The sequence below is a fragment of the Cupressus sempervirens genome, chromosome 4 (assembly GCF_028749045.1).
Source record: "Cupressus sempervirens isolate cs-2001-9-10 chromosome 4, ASM2874904v1, whole genome shotgun sequence".
NCBI classification, from domain to species: Eukaryota; Viridiplantae; Streptophyta; class Pinopsida; order Cupressales; family Cupressaceae; genus Cupressus; species Cupressus sempervirens.
Genome location: NC_143121.1, coordinates 602,055,448 through 602,069,133, shown reverse-complemented (window position 1 = coordinate 602,069,133; position 13,686 = coordinate 602,055,448). Strand labels below are relative to the sequence as shown.

The 13,686-nt window shown below is 30.7% G+C and overlaps 1 pseudogene; it reads left to right on the top strand.

Annotated features, from left to right (window-relative positions):
- The first annotated feature begins 10,073 nt into the window (after positions 1 to 10,073).
- Positions 10,074 to 10,574, top strand: LOC149562658 (ubiquitin-conjugating enzyme E2 7 pseudogene; annotated as a pseudogene).
- The last annotated feature ends 3,112 nt before the right edge of the window (positions 10,575 to 13,686 follow it).

Here is a 13,686-nt window from a genome sequence, read left to right as displayed (position 1 = left end):
CATACATGAGCAAAAAATAAAACTATATTGTTGGATATAGAGATGTGAATTATAATGAAACTAATGATATTAATAAAGCTCTAACACTGTACAATGAGGTAGTTTTCTTGATTCAGTATATGTTTTGGATTGCATGGTAACTAGAAGTATTGCCATCAATTCCAAAGAGGAGATTGTTGGAAACTATAACTAGAACAATTGTTATTTTGTTATTGATGTCAAACCTTATTGGTGAGATAGTTTTCAATCTAATTTGAATGTCATATCTATATGATTGATGAAGAGAATTTTAGAAGTTATGAAGAGGAAACTATAAATGGACATTGGATTATTTAGACTTTGACAAGATAAAGTGATTGTTCAATCATGCTACAAGTGGAAAAGACATATATACTAAAGTCTTGAAGAAGTGATCAAAGATAGACCAAATGCACAAGCTTGACCAAGAAATAAAGCATAAGATTGAGGAACTTGCAATACATGTTGAGTGATGCTAGTGTCAATTGAGCCATAGTATAAGCCAAAAGGAAATAGTGTTGACCAAGTATTAGAATTAACTGAGCGTCATTGTATCTGCCACATAGAAAATTCAGTAGCTACCGAGTAACCCAATGATGACTAATTATTGGAACATGGTGTTGGTCGAGGAATAACATTTGGAAAGTTTATGAGAATTCATAATTTCTAGTCAATAGAGTTGATTTCCTATGATATGGAAAGCATGTTGAAGATAAGGATAGATGACATGAAATGCCAAAATCAAGGATTGTTTTGCACATTTTTTTGCAAGGAATCATGTAGAAGTTTCTAGAAAAGAAGAGGATGAATAAGAAGGTGGATAGATTAATTTTATGTGTTGGATATGATTGTAACCATAAGATCTACAATAATTTTTAAGCAATAAAAGATTAGAATTACCTATTTAAGGAGGTACATGGGCTAACCTTAAAGAGTTGTTAAAGGTTGGAGTAGTTGTTGATACTATTAATTGTCAAACTTAAGCATAAGGCTAAGAAGAGTTGAAAAGAGAAGAAGTGTGATTGCTTAAAGGGTTTCCAAGAAAATCAAAAACTAAGATGAAAATGAAGGCATGTCAATGGATCATCTTGTGAGATGAACTGAGATCTATATTTGCAAAGTGAGTTGTATTTGTCAGATCAAAATGTGTTGTTACTTTCTAATCAGTACATTAGTTTGAAATGATTTTATCAAGGTTGACCTAAAAATCATATGTAAATCCTTTAACCAAGGTGGCATTCTAATGTCCTCTAACAAGGCCACTCCTAACAAGGTGATCAAATCCTTTAACAAGGTCACATACAATAGTGTGTTTTGTAACCTTTAACAGGGTTGACTCCTAACAGAGCTCACTTCAGAAGACTGAAAGATTGATGTCATGTTACTAACAGTTTTTTCCCAAATTGGGTTTCCATGTTAAATCCTAGCGTCAAACTTGTGTGGATGTTATTTGTGAGGTAAAAGTACAAAGTTGTGTCACCTTTTAGGTGACTTATCATAACAACTAAATTTTAGTATTTCTATCTAAAAATCAATTTTATTCAAATATATGATATAGAAAAATTCATTCTATCTAAGTTATATATGATCTCACACTTTTCAATTGGAAATGTCTATTAAGTGCATGTTTTATACTAGTTTGTATCCAATTACTAAAAAACTAAAATTATTTCAAAAAATTGACAATTCAATAAATCTTACTATTTGTAATGATATTTTTTTAATTACATATAAATGTCATTTTATAGAGCTCAAAGTCAAGAATATTCTCATATATAGTTTATAGTGTTTTAATTAGATATACTATAATGTAATTAAAAAATTCTACAAGTATGTATTTAACACTAGGGAAAATTTCAATTTTGAGAAAGAAAAAATATTAAATCATCTCAAAAAAATTTAAAAATCACACAACTTTCTAGAGGAGAGGGTCCTCTTCAAGAATGTATAATTTTTCTTTTGGTTAGAATAGATATTTTTTGGAAAATGTGGTGGGAGATGAAAACTATTGATTTTAGGTGAGTTGAAATTTGAATTGTTATAAAAGATAAAATATAGGTCTAAAGCCAATTTTTATTTTTGATTGTTCTAACTATATATGTTATCTGTAAAATAATCAAAGATCAAAGGGAAATAAATTTATTTTCATATAGTTTTATGGTGGGAACTAGACCCCTAATTTTTAGTGCTTTTAGTAAGTTAAAAATTAGAAAAATATATCAATTCTTATTCCAAATAATTACTAAAATTATAATCCTAAACTTCATCCATTTCTACACATTTCATTAGTTTACTTCATTATCAAGTTCTAAATAATACTACAAGTTTTATGTCATTGAAGACGAACAATTATACTTTGTTAGCCTTTTCCTTTATAAAAGGGTGACACAGGTTTGTGTTTTTACCTTGACATGGTGATTTACTATTAATGTTTACATTCTAAAAGTCTATTGTATTTAGGATGGTGGACTAGTAGTTTATGTTTACTATAGAGGCCAAGCTACTGAATGTTAAGATATAACGCCCCGCCAAGGGATCCAAAAGAATTAACCTAAAGTTTTACTAAGTTTGCCAAACTTTTTTCAAAAAAAGGAATAATAACATACACATCAATCATAAAGTAGTAGAATAAATTACATGCAATCATAAATAAACAACATAACAAATTACATTCCTTAAGGATCCCAAGACGTTGAATCACATTTAATTTTAAATAATACTAAGTCTAATAATTAACACATCCACATGAATGTACAACTAAAAATCTATTCCACTTAAATAATATATATTTGTTTCGAATGCCACTTGGCAATAAAATTCAAAATGCACAATCATCCACTGTACATGTCACAGGGTATGAAAGGCTAAAAATATATACATTTATAAAAATAGATTACATCATCCCTCTTGGATCCATGAAACAAAGTACAATACAATAAGTGAAATCATCCATCATAAAGATATATGCATCCATCATAATACACAAAGATAGAATAAAAGGAAATACAAAAAAAGAACTCCAGCCATGACATCAATAGATAGATCTCAATGGTAAGAGTAAAAAGCACTACCACTTGACCTCATGGTAACCCAAAAAGGTTCATTCCCACCACGCTAAGGAGATAGTATCAAGTCCAAAATAGGATATCAAACTATCTATGTCCAGGAAATCCTAAAAGTAATCTAACTCAAAGGTTCCAAGATAAATTGACATCTAAACCCAAAGGCACACAAAGACACATAGGGAATCTACTATTTAAGCGGGCAAATATTGTCGCAAAAATCAACGCTAGAGTTACCCTGACAGTTTAACTTGACCTCAGCTCCCTAGTGACTCTATGCAGCATTAGTATCCTTTCATATTGACAAGGCATACTAACGATGCATGGTCACAACCAAGCATTCTCTCTACTCCTATCCTAGTTTGTACTAGCACTTGAGGCATGGGTGAGAACATACGAAGACTCTTATTAGGTTCATTTTACTCTCATTTAGTGTAGTGTTTTCACTTATTAAACAACTTACAATGGGTTACCCTAACAACCACTTTGGGCCTCGACCTCCATTGCAAGCCACTTCCCGACATTACATATAGATAATCTACCCTAAGCTCATAAATTCACAAATCAAAAAATCATAGTATTTCCCTTAGTCATACAAGTGATTGGAAAACATAAAAAGATAATTCACAATAATCCATTAGTTCTCTATGAGCAACTAGAAAACATCCCAAAAATAATTGATCGAAGACTCAAAGGTCAAGACAAGTATGTCATACCATTTATCTCATAATCATACAAGGACACTAAAACCAATAACGAACAATACAACCAAACTCATCAAAGAGCTTACCAACACATTACCATGGTTGAGTTTAAAAGATCAAGTTCAAATCATCATAAAACCACAAGAGATGTCTTAAAACTAGTCAAAACTCTAGTCAACCAAAACCCAAGACATAGATAACATACAGATAACAATGTAGGTTTCATAGCTTGGTTTGATTTTGAAAATACATAGTTGAATTAATTGGAAGGTTTCATTTTTCATTCAATGTAAGTTTTTGAACATATGAATTTTACGTTTTACCCTTAACTATATAACCCAATTCTTAAATTTGAAAAAAATGCACAATTACCCCAATTTGATTTTAAGTCCATTATTCCAAAATAACTTAAGGGTAATAATTTATTTAAATTATTAAAATAATACTTATTGATTTTCAAGTAAAATAATTTATAATTTTATTAAAATCAATATTATTATTAATAATAATTAAATAGATTTAAAACTTCACTAAATAACCTCCATTATTAATTAAACTTAACTAAATTTAATTATATTAATTAATAATTATATAAAAATAACTATATTAATATCTTATTAATTAATAATAATTAACAAAACTATCAATAAATTCATCAATTAACATTAACTATATTTAATTTTTTTATAAAAAAAATTCATTAATAAAAACTTATTCAAATTAAATTTTAATTAAATTACCTTTAAACTAAATTAAAATTTTAATAAATTTATTATAATATAAATTAAAACTTAATAAAAAATTAATTTTAAAAAAATCAACTAAAAAAGAATGTGTTTATTTTAAAAAGGCCTACTAGCTTTTGACCTATAGCGACAGGTCTTACTATTGCTATGAGTAGTAGTACAACCTATTGTCGTAGCTTGAAGCGGCAATAGAGGTTGGGGGGGCATGGGAATTGGTGGCCCACACCCGCCTTCTCATAATATAATAATAATAATTATTATTATTATTAAAATTTACTTCCTTATAAATTCAGAACAACATTTTAATTTTTGTAAATTTTGTTTTTAAAAAAATAATTCCATCCCAAATTTTATTTTATATATATATACATATATATATATATATACATATATATATATATACATATATATATACATATATATATATATATACATATATATATGTATATATATATGTGTATATATATATGTGTGTGTGTGTATATATATGTGTGTGTGTGTGTGTGTGTGTGTGTGTGTGTGTGTGTGTGTGTGTGTGTGTGTGTATGTATATACACATATACATACATACATACATACATACATACATACATACATACATACATATATATATATATACATATACATATACATATACATATACATATACATATACATATAAGAGATTCTAGCAATACTCTGATAGGGAAAGTATGACAAACCTATCAAATTTATTTACTAAAATTTTGATTTCATTTCAAACCCTCCCTGATTAGAACACTAATTTATTTTATCTACAGAATGAGAGTTTCTAATTGCTTTTCTAATCCTGATATATAGATGGATTTCGATACACAAAACAAAAGATTTAGAACAAAAGATTGAAAGATTCATACAATGAAATTTGGAAAATAGATTTCAACAATCACAAAGGAAATAGGATTATCTAAATAACATAATTTTAACTAGGTGAACAAAACACAAGAATCTACCTAGTTTTGATGCTAAATTTGCAAACACCCAAAAGATTGTGAGAGAAATATTTTCTCTCAAAACCTTCTCTCTGAAAATTCCTTCTCCAAAATTCTTTATCCCTCAAAAATGGACCCTCAATTGTTGATAAGGAGTTCTCTCCTAATATGGGGCACTAATTGTGCAATCACCCAAGGGAACTCCTTGATCACAACTTTTTAACTCTCTTTTATCTTTTTCAAAACTTCATGCATACTTTATGCAATTTTAAATATCTTTAATAACTTAATATCTTTTTTCACTCTTTAATTTATTTTTGAAGCATTAATTGATAAAATATTTATCAACTCAAGTAATAATAATATTTAGCATTTATTTACTATTGATCTCCTAAATATATTATTATTAAATTCAATAAATATTATTACGCTCTAAAATTAAACTATAAATTTCTTGTTAAATTTAATTCTTTTATTTAATTAATTTCCCAATTAATTATATAATTAAATATCTAAAATATCATAATAATTTTCCATTAAATTAAATCATTTAAGTTGACGTAATTAAATAGAAAAGTCACCAAAGACCTATAAGAAAAAATACGAAAACTCATCATAAAATACCACATACAAGATCAAACTAAAGGGTTATAATCACAAATTTATGTCATATGATGCATTCAGAAGGTAATCATCTTAGATACTTGTCCTAATTTTTTAGGACAAATGGGTTTAAAGGTTAAGAGTTTATCTCCCCTCTCTTACCATCGAGATTATGCGATAGGGTACGCTCGTCCTGGCAATTCAGGGAAGTCGATACCCAATAGTTGCAATCTACATAAAATTCACACATGTACAAACACATATATTCTAAACTAAACAGACAACATTGGCAAGAAGTGGTCCATTATGTAGATCCCGACTAGCAAGTGACTACGACTGCCTTCCTTAACCACATCAGAAACATCATACATAAAGAAAATATATAGGTACACCATACACATGCAGTATGGGGTAAGTATCCATAAGAAAATACATATGATAATACATCTAACTAATCATCATCAAATAATTGAAATCATTGTAATCATCATCATCATGCATATATGAAGTAAATAGTACGAAGTAGTCTCATCATAAAATCAAATGAATATGAAATAATATTTGATAATCTAAAAGATAATCCTACTAATCATCCAGCATAAACTAGCCTAAAAGAGTACGACAATAATAATAAAATGTAAACTAGGGGCAGGCACTACATAAGATCTGAATTTGTTTAAGTGTTTGTTTGTTCAATTGGTAAATGTAGACCTTGAATGATTGATTCACCCCACCTCTCAATTATTTTAAACATTCTAATAGGATTGGACATATTATGATTTCTATTTTCATTCTCTATAATCACAACCTTTAACTCTATAATTTTGGCCATATCAAGATGTTCTAACTAACTGTATACTACTCTTGTTCTTGTGCTTAGTCATTTTCTTGCATTAAACTATCAATATTCATACAAAAATGAAATGTGGCCAAGAATAATTTTTGTAGTTTTCATAAAAGATAATATAGTTCGCATTAATAGATAACTTTATTTCCAATAGTATCATGTGTTTATATAGATAAATTTATATGAGAACGTTGTGATTACTATTAATTGAGTATTCTTGATATTGATTGAAGGGTTGTGTTTATTGTATGATTTAAGTCCTTACATGTAGCTTCAACAACATGCATAGATGAAATAATGATGCCATAATAGTCAACATACTCATTTCCTTAGTTACTTCATAATAATGGTATACAATGAGTATACTCAGGGTCATGATTCATTTGGTGATTATCATTAGATGGATTACTTTATAGTAGAATGCATAGATATCTTGGTTAGGATTATTTGTTATGTAATATGAAAATGATTATAATTTTATTTTAATTATTACAATGATTTCCAATGCTTATAGCAATAGTAAACTATAATGAGGCTTTTGATGGAGGAATACTTGTTAAATATTAGTTTATCATTGATTATAACTCAATACCCCACAATTTACAATATAGGCTTGAAAATATCTCCGCAAGGTTTTGATAGCATTTAGTTCCTCAAGAATATGAAGAAGATAATAAGAAATATAGTAATAAAATGAGTTCATAAGCATATATCCATTGAATTTTAAAAGAAAACTAGAAGAAGTATACATATAGATGTGAATGATTGGGTAGATCAGAAGTCAAACTCACAACTCAAAAAATGATGGTGAGTTGCCTCCAAATAACCTGGGATGAGATGTTGGGATAGAATTGATACCTTTCTCATTGATTCCTAAATGCCAACGATTTCATGAACAAATGTCAAGAAGCATAGATGTCTAATTAGACTTAATAAGCCTAAGTTTAATAAATAAATTTATACACTAACAATTGGAATGTGAAAATATACATGAATAAAATGGTCATGTTAATAAAAAATCTTTTAATAATGCTTACAAATTAAAACCAATTTTATAAATAAATTTTAGCATTTTTTCCACATAAACTTTATGATTTATTATCATTTATCTATAAGTAAACACAATTTAAGATCTCTATCATACATTTTAAAATTTAATATTAAATTAAATTATAATCTCAAAGTTAAAAAATTAAATCAAATGTTAAAAGTTTAAATATTAAATAAAAGCAACATAAAATTCATATAAAATTATATTTTATCAATCATGCAATTATTTATCAATAAAAAATCTAATAAGTCATATAATTGCGATATTGCTATCAGGATTTAACTCAAAAACCACACAGTTAAATCTTGATAGCAATATGACAGTTTGACTTGATGTAGAAAATACCTTCTACTTCTCAACTCATATAATTTAAATTTTAAAACCAATGTTAAATTCAATTTGAAGAATGAATTTTTTCTATAACTAAAAATAAGAAATTGAATATCAAGTTCGAGGCTTATAGAATTGGAATGAAAATTTAACTACTACATCATTCTAATCTACATACAAGCACTGAATTAAAGTCTAACCATGGAGGTTTAACTTGAGGTAAATACTCACATTTTTCTTATTTTATGATTTATTATTTAAGTTTGATAGCTCAATTGAGGCTTGGACATGATAAGCCCCTCTCCCCCCTTAAAATACATTTTCCCTTCCTTGTAGGTGAAGATTTACAAGTTTTTGAGTAGCAATAATCATATATGCTAACATGGGTTTCAAGTTATAAGTTCAAATATATAGAGCTCTAAACTTCATGCAAATTAGGTAAAGGAAAAACTTCTCCCTTACCCAAGTCATCCTTGGCATCTAAGTCATCCCTATTCTCTAGATTTTAGATTTGCGAAATCGAGAACTATTAGTCTGTAGGATCTGGATCCCAAATAGTTTCATTTTATGATAAGGTTTTAGAGAAATTTTCTAAATATAAGTATATCCTTCTCTTTGACCTCCAAGATGATTTTTTTACTTAATTTGCAATTTCATGAAGTCTATTGTGATGCGTCAAATATGAGCATTGCATGTCTTTTTGCCTAAATATACAAGTTTTTTCATTGTTTTCATCTCAATTGATCAATTTACTTGCACTTCATAGTCTCCTAAATCAGATCAATTATATTATTACAATTAAGGAAAAGTGAATCTTTATAAAGTTGACCTTTGAGTATAAATCTTGATTGGGTACTTAGATTTGGAATTGGAACCCCTTGTATCTCCAATGGGTTGTATCGATCTAGTTTGAGCCCCTTTGAAGGATTTGCATTTAGTGAAGCTTGTGTTGGGGAATCAACTATGATCTTTCTACAATCTTTGGGATGTTGCACATAATGCTTGAGCTTCATACATTTTACAATGTATGTCACTTAATACAATGATAGCCATAGTTCTCATTTTTTGTGTACCTTACCAAATTAGGTTTACCTTTGTCAAATGGTTGAGTTTGTGCGTACATGATTAGGTTGGCTTTGGTTATTATGTCGAATGGTTCACCAATAAGGGTGAATGCATTCTTTTGGTTATTTTGGACTCAAGGTCATAGTTCTCCTAAGGAAAGGAGATGACATACATCTGATTGGCAGTTGGCTAACAAGCTAACCTAAGTTGTTGACATATTGGCACATTTTGATGATAGTTTAGCCTTGGTTGTTAATAGTTTAGCTTTATTTGTTAAAACATTAGTTTTGATTGTTAGTAAGAAAGTCTTGCTTGTTGATATGCCTTAAGGTGGACCCAATATGTTTTATCAATCATACAATTATTTATTAATCAAAACTCTAATATTTTAAAATACAATCTGAAATTCAATAGCAAGCATTGAAAAAGGTTACATCTAAAACTAATAGGAGTTTCGGAAAAAAAAGAATATTTGGTATGAGAATGTAATTACTTGTCAATCACGCAATTATTATTGAACAGACGTAACTCTACAAAGACGACTGTTGGTCTCCCTATACAAATCTAAGTGTGTTTGCAGAAACAGTGTAAGGAAGAAACTCAGTAGGTTATAATCAGAACAAAGCTATTTGCATCTCTGCATCATCTAATTCTCATCGTCATTTATTTTATATAATCAGAAAGCAGAAGCAGCAGCATGTCAGAAAACCAGGCAAAACTTCTACTGGGGAGGCAATTGAAAGAAGTAAACAGGAATCCAGTAAGTGGGTTCTCAGCGGGACTTGTGGACGATTCGAACATATTCGAATGGAATGTAACGATAATCGGTCTAGAGGATACATTTTACGAAGGAGGTCTCTTCAGCGCCGTCATGAGTTTCCCGGGTGACTATCCGAACAGCCCTCCATCGGTGAGATTCACAAGCGAGATGTGGCATCCAAATGTTTATCCAGACGGACGTGTTTGCATTTCCATTCTTCACCAAGCGGGAGATGACCCAAACTCTTACGAGCTCGCCACTGAGAGATGGCTGCCTCTGCACACCGTGCAATCGATTCTGTTGAGTATCATTTCAATGCTCTCCTCTCCCAACGATGAATCTCCTGCAAACGTCGATGCCGCCAAACAGTGGAGAGATCAAAGAGATGAATTCAAAAAGAAAGTTGCCAGGATCGTCAGGCGCTCCCAAGAAATGTAGTCAAAATAGAAGTGTTTCTGGGGATAGAAATAAATGTTAAAAGGACAATTTAATAAATGTTAATGATAATATAAAACTAGCAAACAGTTAAATCTAATATCTGATAAGAACCGAATATAAGCGTTGGTCTATTAGGCATATGCGCCTACATTCGAAAAATTTGAAAATGTTTTTAAAATATTCCAATTTTTTTACTGGTCTATATTTCTGAATCTACAATGTAGACAGTTTCATTTTATTTTTTTCTTAATTAATTATGGTCAATTGGACTTCTGAAATTTTAAATAGATGATACAATAGAGTTTAATTTCCAATTCTTTTATAGAAAGCCAACCCCAAAAGAATCCAACCCAGGGATAGTATTGAGTCCGTGCCGTCTACGTATCTTCTCAGCTTTGGAAATTATCTTGAATGGTAGGGAGAAAATTATGTATGTCAGCGCTGTCGCCAGTATAAGCATGGGTTGGCTAAACGACATGAAAGCTGATCTCGTCTGCGATATGTAGAAGCGTACGGTGGCTCCTTTTGACAAGAACAAGAATGATATTGCTCGATAAGATAGCATACCATTACCCACACAAGCACGGCCAACCATAAACAATGCTCTGCCACTACAATGTGGATGGCTGCACCAAACGTGATAGCCGTTGATACCATACCTACCCGCAAGAAGCCCATACTGTTTAGTGCAAGCAATTCGTCTTCATTTTTGCTATAGAAATGAGCATAAACAAGGAGAACTGCTGATGCAATGGAGAAACAAAATGCCAAAGCATCAAATATCAGGAGCACTTGGAAGACAAGGGAATTAATGTCTGCAGAATCATGATTTCCTGGCAAGGTAAAAGCGACAGCGAAATCAATCGTCGCCAATAACACTGCATTCACTGCTAAGATTTGGCTATTCCATGGTGTTTTCACAGCTGATGACGAATCCCATGGGTTTCCCTGCAGCGGTCGTTGTCTCTCTCGGCCGCCATTATAACGCAGAACTCTTTTAATCTGTACACATTTGTATGATTATTAAATTCAGTCGTTCATGTTTTTATAATTGATATTGTTATCAGCTTTAGCATTTAACTGTCTAGTTTTTCAGTCAAATTTATTGATCTATATTTCATCAGTAGTGGTTTACACAAATTCATCTCTCATGATAATGAATAGAACACTTGGCACTCATCGCATTCAGGTGATGCTCAAAAAGGTGAAGCACAGGAGGTCAGCTCGACTATGCGAGTTTTTATTATTGTTAAACCCATTCTTCTTGTAACCTCATTTGCAAGTAGAGTGGGTTTAATCATAGAGCAAACTCCACAGTTTAGCACATATAGCTGGAAAGTCCCGATGCCCAACCCTGTTCTATTCATTGTTGTGAAAGAGAGATTTGCGTATGTTGGTGATGTAGGCTTCCAGCCTGTCCTCTTTTTAATCTCCCCTGCCCTTTACTTACTCCAACTAATTTATTTATTGCCATTTTTCCATGGAGAGTTCTAAACCTCTCATTTTGTAAAATATATTTTCTAGATTGTTTTAAGACTTATCTCGAGGCTTCTAGCTTGAGAGAGAAGACTCATTGTAATATAGACATGCTAGGCTCTATGTCAGTAATAGATGAGAAGAACATTGCTCTATTTTAGAAGATTGGTAGCTGGTTGTTCAACAAAGGAATATGTAGAAACATAATATTTTATGTTTGAATCAATATAACATCTCTTTTATCTATGTGTGCTTGTTTTGGATTATCTTTGTTTCCTTTGTCTTTGCTGCAACAGATTGGTATCAGAGCTGTAGAAGATCTGGACATTGTTTCTTATGGGTAAATGTCATTGTGGGTGAAGGGCAAATAAGAGCAAGTTGAAGATCTAAGGAAATGATCATAGTTGCTATGTGAGGAAGGAAGAGAAAGGGTTTGTAGTTGTTACAAGAGAGAAAATTTTATTGTTAAATCATGGAAGGAACTAGTGGAAGTATTTTATAGCCAAAATTCCAACTTTTAATGGCAGAAATTATGATTATTGGAGCATCAAAATGAAAGCTCTTTTTCGTTCTTAGATGTTTGCTCGATTTAGTTGAAAGTGGGTTCCTTAAACCAGCAAATCAAAATGCATATCAAGCTCTTTCACAAGCTAAAAAGGATTTATTAAAAGAAAATAGGAAAAGGGATGCTAAGGCATTGTTCTTTATTTAGCAAGCAATGTTGGAAGCAATATTTCCAAAGGTAGCTACTACCACGAGCTCAAAACAAGCATGAGACAACTTGCAATCAACATACCAAGGCACAAGCAAGGTAAAAACTTCAAAATTACAAAATCTTAGAAGAGATTTTGAAAATTTACAAATGAAAGATTCAGATTCAATAGATTCATTCTCCACTCAAGCAATGGGGATAGTAGATCAGATTAGATCTTATGGGGAAACCTTGGGGATCAACAAGTTGTAGAGAAAATACTTAGAAGTCTACCAAATAAGTTTGATTCAAGAGTTGCATCCATTGAAGAATCTAAGGATCTCTCCTTGCTATCAATAGATGAGTTAATGGGTTTTCTTTTATCACATGAACAAAGGTTGAATCATTCAGAAACTTCATCATTGGAGAATGCTTTCAAGACTCAACTTGCATTTGGAAGAACATGAGGAAGATTAGATTATAGCAGAAGCAAGGGACATTCTATACCAAGAGGAGGAAGAGCAAATCCATAGCTTGAAAGTAGAAGGCCAACATCAAGTTCACAAACTCATTTCACATCAACAAGAGGAAGGGGGAGCAACCATCTTCACAATCTTCATCAAGGAGAAAGGTACGACAAATCTAACATCCAATGTCATTATTGTAATAAATTTGGACATTTTGTAGTTGAGTGTAAAAAAAGACAATATGACATGAATAGGCAAAAGACACATTATCCAAATGAAAATCAGCCCAACACTAGTGTGCACAACACTATATTGATAACATGCAATGTAGCACAAGAGAGTTCTAAAGAATTCTGGTTCTTAGATAGTGGTTGTAGTAACCATATGAGTGGGACTAAGGAAATATTCTCAAAAATAAATGAATCAATAAAATCAGAGGTTAAGTTGGGAAATGATCATTAAATTTCAATCATGGGAA